Here is a 9,445-nt window from a genome sequence, read left to right on the forward strand (position 1 = left end):
TACACAGAGACGTAAACCTAGTCAAGGACATTGGTCTTACAATAAACCTATTATACACGATGTCTCCTTCGATTCACTACTAGCTTATATTAATACACACTTAGGTCTTCATCACATTCGCACCAAACTTTACCCTGTTCCTTTGAAAGTTTTAAATAGTCTATTTTAAAAGTCAAGGAGATCCATATTTGGATTCTTCGACACCAGAATACAGGCTCGGATCCGTTATTATGGCTATTGCAAGTCATAGGGCTTTTTTGCTCAAACAATCCGTTTGTTCCTTAAACTTTAATATACCAACAAAGGAATTGACACAGTTATAATAAGTAATATTCTTTATCACAAAAGCTTTCAGTCTTTTATTCCAATATATCTCAAGTTGAAGTCCACACCTTGTATTTCTTACAAACATACATCGACTATAGCTTCCAAAATGTTTAATCACAAAAACTCTACAGTGAACATCTGAATCATAATTCTCCAATGTGTTCATGTTCTTCTTCACTCTTCAACTATAGTCCTGCTGGACGCTTCATATCGGTGTCGTAAATATAATTATTGATTTCAACCTTCAATTACTTATTTTTAAAAGGGTCAAAATTTAGGGACCCCGATAATTTCATAATTATTATGAATTCTATGAAAGATGACGCCAGGCGATGGGCCATACGTGAAAAAGTAGACCTCTACACTTTGTCAGAATGGATAAAAAGTATCAGATGGATATTTAAATCTCTCATTAAGTGATTGAGGGGCAGTTTGAAAACCATCTGTCCTTCTGTCTTCAATAATCCAGAAGTGAAACAAGAATGATTACAAGATCAATATATACTGGTCTCTGCCGATAAAACAGGTAACAAAATTGTCTTTCTTAGAAAGGCACATTATTTAATTACATGATCAGTACGTACTGGTCCCTGATGACAAAGCAGGTAACAATATTGTCTTTGTTTGTAAGGCTCATTATATTAAATGTATTTTAGAGGAACTTGGATTTAATTCTACAAGTGGTAATCCAACTTATACTCGTAGTTCCCTTTCTAAGGAAGAAATTCTTCAAAATCATATGTCAGTTTTAAATATTTTTAATATTCCAAACAACCAAAATGAATTTGAATTACCATATTTATATTGGATTCCAAAACTTCATAAAAATCCTTACAAACAAAGATACATAGCGGGTTCCAGTAAATATTCAACCAAGCCTCTTTCTCTACTCCTCACTAAGATATTAACAGTGGTGAAGGAGAAACTTCAAGAGTACTGTGCAACAATATATTCGAGAAGTGGTGTAAATCAGATGTGGATAGTTACTTAAAAATTCCAAGGAACTTTTGGAAAATTTGAAATCGCTAGGTTTTACCAAAATCAACAGCTTAAAAACTTATGACTTTTCTACTTTATACACAACCATTCCCCATGATAAATTAAAGTCCAGGCTTTTTGATATAATTGACAGCTGCTTTTTCAATAAAAATGGAACTCGTAAATATACTTACCATGTCATTGGTCATTTGCAAAATTATTTTCTTAAAAAACATTCTGATTGTACACACAAGTACTCTGAAGTTGACATTAAAAAGATGCTTGAGTTTCTGATTGACAATATCTATGTGGTTTTTGGAGACCAGGTCTTCCAACAATCTACTGGAATTTCCATGGGTACCAATTGCGCCCCGTTATTAGCAGACCTTTTTTTGTATTCATATGAAGCAGAATTTGTCCAAAATCTTGTACGTGAAAAGAAAAAAACACTTGCTGTGGCCTTCAACTCGACATTTAGATATATCGACGATGTATTGTCAATTAACAATGGCTATTTTCATTCTTATGTCGATACGATATATCCTGGTGAGCTTGAGATAAAAGATACCACAGCGTCTGACACATCTGTTTCATATTTGGATATTTTACTTGAAAAAGACGTTACTGGTAATCTAACAACCAAGCTTTATGATAAACTTGATGACTTTAACTTTTCAATCGTCAACTTCCCTTACTTATGCAGCAATATACCTTCATCACCTGCATACGGGGTATATATCTCTCAGTTGATTCGATACGCAAGAGCATGCTCTACGTATGAACAATTTCTAAAACGAGGTCAATTATTGACAAACAAGTTGATGAAACAAGAATATCAGCTGTCTCGTTTAAAGTCATCATTTCGTAAGTTCTATGGTCGATACAATGACCTTGTCAGCAAATACAATTTATCATTGAGTCAAATACTGACTGACGTTTTTTCATACTAATTGTTAGGCCATTATTTACACACTGAATTGTCGACGGATTTTTCCGTTATTTCCCGATCATGAAAAGGAGCACACGGCGGGTGTGACCGGTCGGCAGGGGATGCTCACTCCTCCATGGCACCTGATCCCACCTCTCATGTTTAGAGGTCCGTGTTTGATCTGCTCCTACTTTGTATTGTTTAATGGACTTTTGAGCTTGAATACTGTTCGTTATCTCCATATAATTCATTAATTGTATATCTTTTAAGAGGAACTGGGATTTAAATCTGCAAGTGGTAATCCAACTTATACCTATAGCTACCTTTTCAAGAACTTGCGAAATGATTACTTCAAACGAGATTGTTAAAATTCTTGTTTCATCAACTTGTTTGTCAATAGCATGCCTCGTTTTAGAAATTGTCCATACGTAGATCATACTCTTGCGTATTGAATCAACTTGAAGACATAAACCCTATATGCAGATGATAAGAGTTATTGCTACATAAGTAAAAGAAGTTGACGATAGAAAAGTTGAAATCATCAAGTTTATTATATAGTTTTGTTGTTAGGTTACCATTGTCGTCTTTTTGTAGTAAAATATCCAAATATGATAAGGAGGTTTCAGACTCTGTTGTTTCTTTTATTTCAAGTTCACAGGGATATATCAAGTCGACATCTGAATGGAAGTAACTGTTGTTAATTGATAATATGTCGTCAATGTATTTAAATGACGAGTTGAAAGCCACAACAAGTGCTTTTTTTTCCTCTTGTAAAGATTTTTGAATCACTTCTGCTTCATATGAATACAAAAATAGGTCTGCTAATAACGGGGTGCAATTGGGACTTATGGGAATTCAAACAGATTGTTGAAAGAACTGATCTCAAAAAATTACAGACTGGATATTGTCAATCAGAAAATCAAGCATCTTTTTGATATAAACTTCAGAGTACTTGTGTGTACAATCAGAACGTTTTTAACAAAATAAATTTGCAAATGACCAATGACAGGACAAGTAAATTTACGAGTTCCATCTTTATTGAAAAAGAAGCTGCCTATGATTTCAAAAATCCTGAACTTTAATTTATCATGGGGAATATTTGTATAAAGTTCTGAGAAGTCGTACTTTTTGATATTACCGATTTTGGTAAAATTTTGTGTTTTTAAATTTAAAAGTTCCTTTTACAGTATAAAAATACACGTAAATAATTAGCCAATTACAAACAAGAAAAATGTTGTTACCTGTTTTATCAGCTGGGACCAGTACATACTGATCGTGTAATCTATCTAATTCTTGTTTCACTTCTGGATTATTGAAGACAGAGGATAGTGGTTAGAGCGTCTGCTCTATAGTCGCGGAGTAAGGAGTTGATCCTAAGGTCGCGGGTTCGAATCCCACTGCGGGACGTGGCCATGGAGACCGGTCCTTCGGATGAGACCGTATAAAACATCCATCTGAATATGATAATAAATAAATTTACAACTGATCAATACATTTCATAGATTCAATGTTAACAATGAAAAAATGAAGAGAACGAGGAGTTCTCAAGCTCACAGTTCAACTCAAAATTGAGAAGTGCATACACAAACCCCTAAAAACACCAGAGATGGGATCAGGTGCCATGGAAGATATGCATCCCCTACCAACCCATCGTGAACCATTTGCCTTTAAGGATAAATAACACAATTTTTTTCTTTCAAGAGTCAAATATCTTTGCTGAAGTAGATGTATATCTCACTAAATATATATATATATATATATATATATATATATATATATATATATATATATATATATATATATATATATATATATATATATATATATATATATATATATATATGGTATCTGTTTAGTTAAACAACTTTATGTTTGGTCAAGCCACATACTAGTACGTCGGTGAAAAGTAGAAAAATGTGACTTAACAGCTCAATGTAATATGGAAACATATGAAGTTGTGTTACAGCAAAGTTTCTGGATAAATTTTTCAAAGTTAAAATTTCTTAATTAGATTTCCATTGAAAGAAATATTTTAAAAATAGTAATGTAATTCTTCTGTGTGTGTGATGAGAAATTTAATGGTATGTATCTTTAAGATGCAAACTATCAGTATAAATTGTTTGTTTGAATGTCTGTATGTTTGTTATTATTACATCTCATATTGAAAATGAGGTCACCAATCATGGATAATTATCATCAGTTTCTTTCTTTTTCAGTAGACAGCAAGTAATAAAGGAATAAGAAATTAGAAAATATGTTATGGACACAGCTGGCAGAGCTTGTAACAATACAGTATTCGTGTATAAGACTTTTGCGAGAAGCACTGACTTTTACAGTCGACGACTTTCTTGGACATTTAAACCTGCCTAATGTACGGAGGTACGGAATTGATAATAGACATGAAAACCTTAATAGTGGTTATAGATATGGTGTTAGGGGCACGGACATGATTTACCGGTATGCCATCAACGCAAGAGATGATGGGAGGCAGAATTACATAACTTAAATTACCTTATTCGTAAAGGGTAGTATCTCTTTTCAATCTCATTTTCTGGAGGAATCAAATAAGGAAGAAAAACATCGCGGAAGGAAAACTAAGCAAGAATGTGTGAAGAGAATTAAGGGTAGGATGGTTGCCGTTCCCTTCCTAGATAACGTAAAATGTGCTTTGAAATGGCCCATTATTATCGTTTGATTAACTGTTAAGCTTAATATTTATATCGAAAAAGAGCTTCCGTATATTGTCAAAGTGTAAAAGTAAGCCGTCGTTTGTAAAAGTCAGCGCTTCTCGCAAAAGTCCAATATTGAATACTACTACATTTAGATATACAAAACAGAATGCACTATATATGCACTGTAGTAATTTTATCTGGTGTGGTGATTTTAATTTAGTTTTAAACCCAGAATTAGATTATTATAATTATAAATCTATCAATAATCCAAAGGCAAGAGAAAAGGTTTTGGAAACAATAGAAAATAATTGTTATATTGACCCTTTTCGACAATTGCATGAAAATGTTCGTTGATACTCTTGGAGAAGAAAAACTCCTTTGAAACAAAGTCGTTTAGATTTCTTTTTAATATCAGAGTACCTTTTGTCAGGTTTAGAAAAATGTACTATAGAATCTAGCTACAGATCAGACCACTCCATAATATCATTGTCTATAGCCTTTAACGACTTTAAGAAAGGAAGGGGTCTATGGAAGTTTAAGGGTTTGGTTTTGTGTGCAGCCAAGTGAGACTCACTAAAAATAAAAACCTTAATATCTCAAAAATTAAGCCTTGCTAACACTTGAAAACTGGTCCATGTCATCTTCATAATGAAAACAATCTCTGGGTATATGCAGCTTAATTGACACTTGCAGCAGTTTGCAGCTATGAAGTGCACAATACACCTGCAGGACTGCGCAGCCACAGGTTTTAGTAGTGCACCAAAAAATCCAAAAAAATATGAAATAGTTAAAACAATTAAGTGGCTACAACTATTTGTGAAGAACCTTTGATTTAAATGTAAACTCACTACAATAGGTACATTTCTTTAAATGCATACTTACAAGAAAATGTTAGCCATGAAAGTAGTCCCAACCACATGGCAATGTGTTAAAAATAGAATTAAAGAGACTCACTTTTGATCTAAATATAGCACTTTATATGAAAGCCCAGATGTTTCTAAAATATTACTCTATGGTGTGTACAAAACACAGGGAAATTAATGTTAGAAAAATGATTTTCTCCTTAAAAAGTATGCCAAATAAGATGTTAAAAATCTGCAGGGATAATGGAAGTGGGCAATTTAAATAAGAGGCCTAGCCCACAACATTCACTTGAGTCACCTTGGTGTTCTTCAGATTTCTAAGACATTCTTATCCCCCTTAATTCTCATAAAAACAAATCTGAGCTAATATTGTGGCCCCACCCTGGGCCATAAGGCCATGTCTAATCCAAAACTGATTCCACAACATGAGGATATTTCATTATCAGTATTGCTAACATGGCTTATATGTTTTCTAAAGTTTTTTTTTCACATTTATACATGCATTTACCAATTTATATGTAAAATCTGATCTCAGATTTATTTGAAGAAAAAAAATGAAAAAAATACAAATAGGGAATATTTTAATATTATTATAATAATAAGTCAGGCAAATGATTTTGACCAACTTGAATCTTCACTTCTTGAGGATGCTTGCATACATTATGAGTAAATCATTACCTTGTTGTTCATTAAAGGACAATTTTTTCCTATCTATTCCCATGTCAAACTTTGATACCCCTATTTTAGGGTTTAATTAATGGATGACAGATGGACAGACACCAGAGACTCTTTGATCAGAAAAGTTCAACAGAGCCTCTGCTCAGATGAGCTAAAATGTAAATGTCTTTGATTATTGTAAAAAAAAAAGTCACCAAGAAGAACAAAAGAAAAGGATGATAAATGAACTTTTTTTTTATTCTTAATCACTTCCAGGATATTATATTTCTTTTAACATGTTAACCAGTATATGCAAGTTTGACTATTTTTTTGTGAAACTTTCTTTAAAGATATAAGGTATAATTTTATAAATAAGCTTCAATTCTAACAATATAACTCTAATATAACTCTCTAAGATATTTGAGACCTGTGTTCTTAGCATGGGTTTCACAAGAGTGACTTTAAAACATTTTTTTGCATTTAAGGACATACGCAACATAGTTTGAACTTTATTGTCTTTTTCATTGGAGTTGAAGAGTTCCAATACTTAAAGGAACTGTGTGCTAAATTTTAATGTCTATATATGCTATTGTACACTTCTTCTAAAACAAGTTTGGATAAACATAACATCTAGAATATATGTTTAGTAATTTTTGTATATTTTTCTTTGAATTATACAAGAATTTTCATCAATTGATATCTTTTCAAAACCCCTGGTAATGCATGCTGATTTTTTGTCTACGAACATCTGATAGCACTATAATCTTAAATTAAGAATATCTCGAAAAAGTATCAGTAGGTAAGGTACGTTGCGTATGTCCTTAATGCACTAAACAATATGAATAAATTAGATAAAACACTAAAACACTAAACACAATAATATCCTGTATCAAGATCCCAAAATGTTCTTCATTGTAAACTCGTGGAAAGTTCAAATATGTATTTTTGTTTGGTCATCATATGTTCTTTTTCAATGATGTTTGGAAAGTTCAAAGCATTTGTTCATACAACCATGGAATCAAAAATATTAACTTTCTTTAGTCATATCATATGAAACTAAATCACAGTCTTCACATGTTGCTGATATTTTCTCCAACACTGCTTTCCAAAAGATTAACTGTTGAGACAAACCAAGATGGACCAAAACCTCTGTCATTTGAATGATCTCCTTAACTTTGAAATCTGTAAAATATTAAATATAAATAATTTATAATATACCACTAAAAAAACAATACTGTTGATCACTCTCAAAGAGGGAACTTTAAAGTTAAATCTTTACATCATGACTAAGTAAAAAGCATGCAAAGACAGACATGTAAATTTCAGGGTCAAAGGCTACACATCCCTCAGCAATGATGGTCACATTGTAAATGTTGGTTAACACTGATTGTTGGACTGAATATATCTTATTTTAATTTACAATTAGTGTAGATCAGAGTAGTTTAATCCATATAGAGATATATGAGTCTAATCTGTATACAAAGAGATCAACCATAAATAAGATCAATTAAGGTAAACCCAAGTGATGGTCATGTCATCTTGCCTTGGGAAGTAGATGAGACAAGCATATAAGATCATAATTAAATAAAGCAAACAAGTACAAAATCTGAAGGTTAAATGACAAGGTAAGGATTTGATGGCAGAATTTTAAAAACCTGATATGATGACATGTGTGTTAGTAAGCTACAAGAAGATGATCAGAAACAGTTCCTTCTAAAAGAGATTGAAGTTTTCAATTATTTAAAAATAACCTCTGATGTGACTTCTTTTTTCAGTCACTGTTTACCTAACATTTGGTCATAAAGTCAACTGCAATATAAACAATTACTTTTATTGGGTTATAACGTGACATCACACATAAGGTTTGATTATTCATGATAACGATACTTAATTCGCTCAAGCAGCCTCGGGTAGGAGAGAGCTGTAGGCGGACTCCAACCATGGCTTGAGACAATGTGATGGACACATACACAAAATTCACTCAAACAAAATCTTTCTTTTCATCCAACCGCATATATATTTCTCATCATAAAAATTGTACATTCTTTCATTCATTACCCATAGAATAACATCTGAATCCAATCATACAAAATGAAAATGACTAGTCAGCTCACTGTGATTATAACACCTACCTTATACCTTTATACACATGTCTATTAGATTTACAGAATCTTTTAAATGGGATATAAAACTCACCTTACAGGGGAGGTTTTTGGGAGGGCTCCAACACAGGTATCACATGATTATGAAATGCAGAAATTGACAGTCCAGAGAAAATATCTGAACAGTGTTCTTTTTTTGTGAAACAAGGCATTCTGTAAACATGGTAAACATAGTTATAATAAATTTTAGGAAAAAAGTTCAAAAACAATTCTTTTAAATCTAGATATTAATATTAATCTTTGTTGAACATGTTGAAGGGTGTCAGTGTTTTAACTGAATGGTATTTATTTCCTGAAACTGTGTCCGTTAAAACTTTTGTTCTATGAGACATTATAAGAATAGAGTTTTGCTTCCATCTCTCAAAATTATGTGAATTTGAATTTGATTATTGTTTGTTATCTTCATATTTCATTTAAAGTCTCTTCCATTTTTTTCTTTAAGCATTTTAACCTCAATGTGTCAAACTACACCAGATTTCTTAATTTTTTTTATTGGTCCCATCAGGATAGAAATACAATGTAACAAGGTTTGCCTGTACCATTAAAATGCAGGTCCTCCAAAAAATAATAATAATAATAACCTTTGAGATAAAGTGGTGGCTACATGTACATAACATTCATTTTTTTTTCAATTTTATAGAAAAAATCTTAGAGGTTTCTACAAGAATATTATGGTATTTATGGATCAATACCAAGGTTTACCCCCCACCCCACCCCCAGCACCTTATCTCTTCCTTACAAGTGCAACCAACAACCTAAGTCTAATTGAGCATATGAAAAACTTTCATAAAATGAACATTCAATTAAAAATAAACATGCTTGGTAGCATTTGATTCAGCATGCTCAATGGTAACTTAA

The 9,445-nt window shown here is 32.2% G+C and overlaps 1 long non-coding RNA gene across 1 annotated transcript; it reads right to left on the reverse strand.

Moving 5' to 3' along the window:
• Positions 1-6,665: 6,665 nt before the first annotated feature.
• LOC133183533 (uncharacterized) lies at positions 6,666-9,031 on the reverse strand. Its single transcript, XR_009720666.1, has 2 exons — positions 8,622-9,031; positions 6,666-7,607 (listed from the first exon to the last, which is right to left on the reverse strand). It is a non-coding gene; the product is annotated as an uncharacterized LOC133183533 (long non-coding RNA).
• Positions 9,032-9,445: the final 414 nt, after the last annotated feature.

This window comes from Saccostrea echinata, unplaced genomic scaffold (assembly GCF_033153115.1).
Source record: "Saccostrea echinata isolate AGI-Se365-2 ecotype Australia unplaced genomic scaffold, CSIRO_AGI_Sech_v1 ptg000009l, whole genome shotgun sequence".
Classification (NCBI taxonomy): Eukaryota; Metazoa; Mollusca; class Bivalvia; order Ostreida; family Ostreidae; genus Saccostrea; species Saccostrea echinata.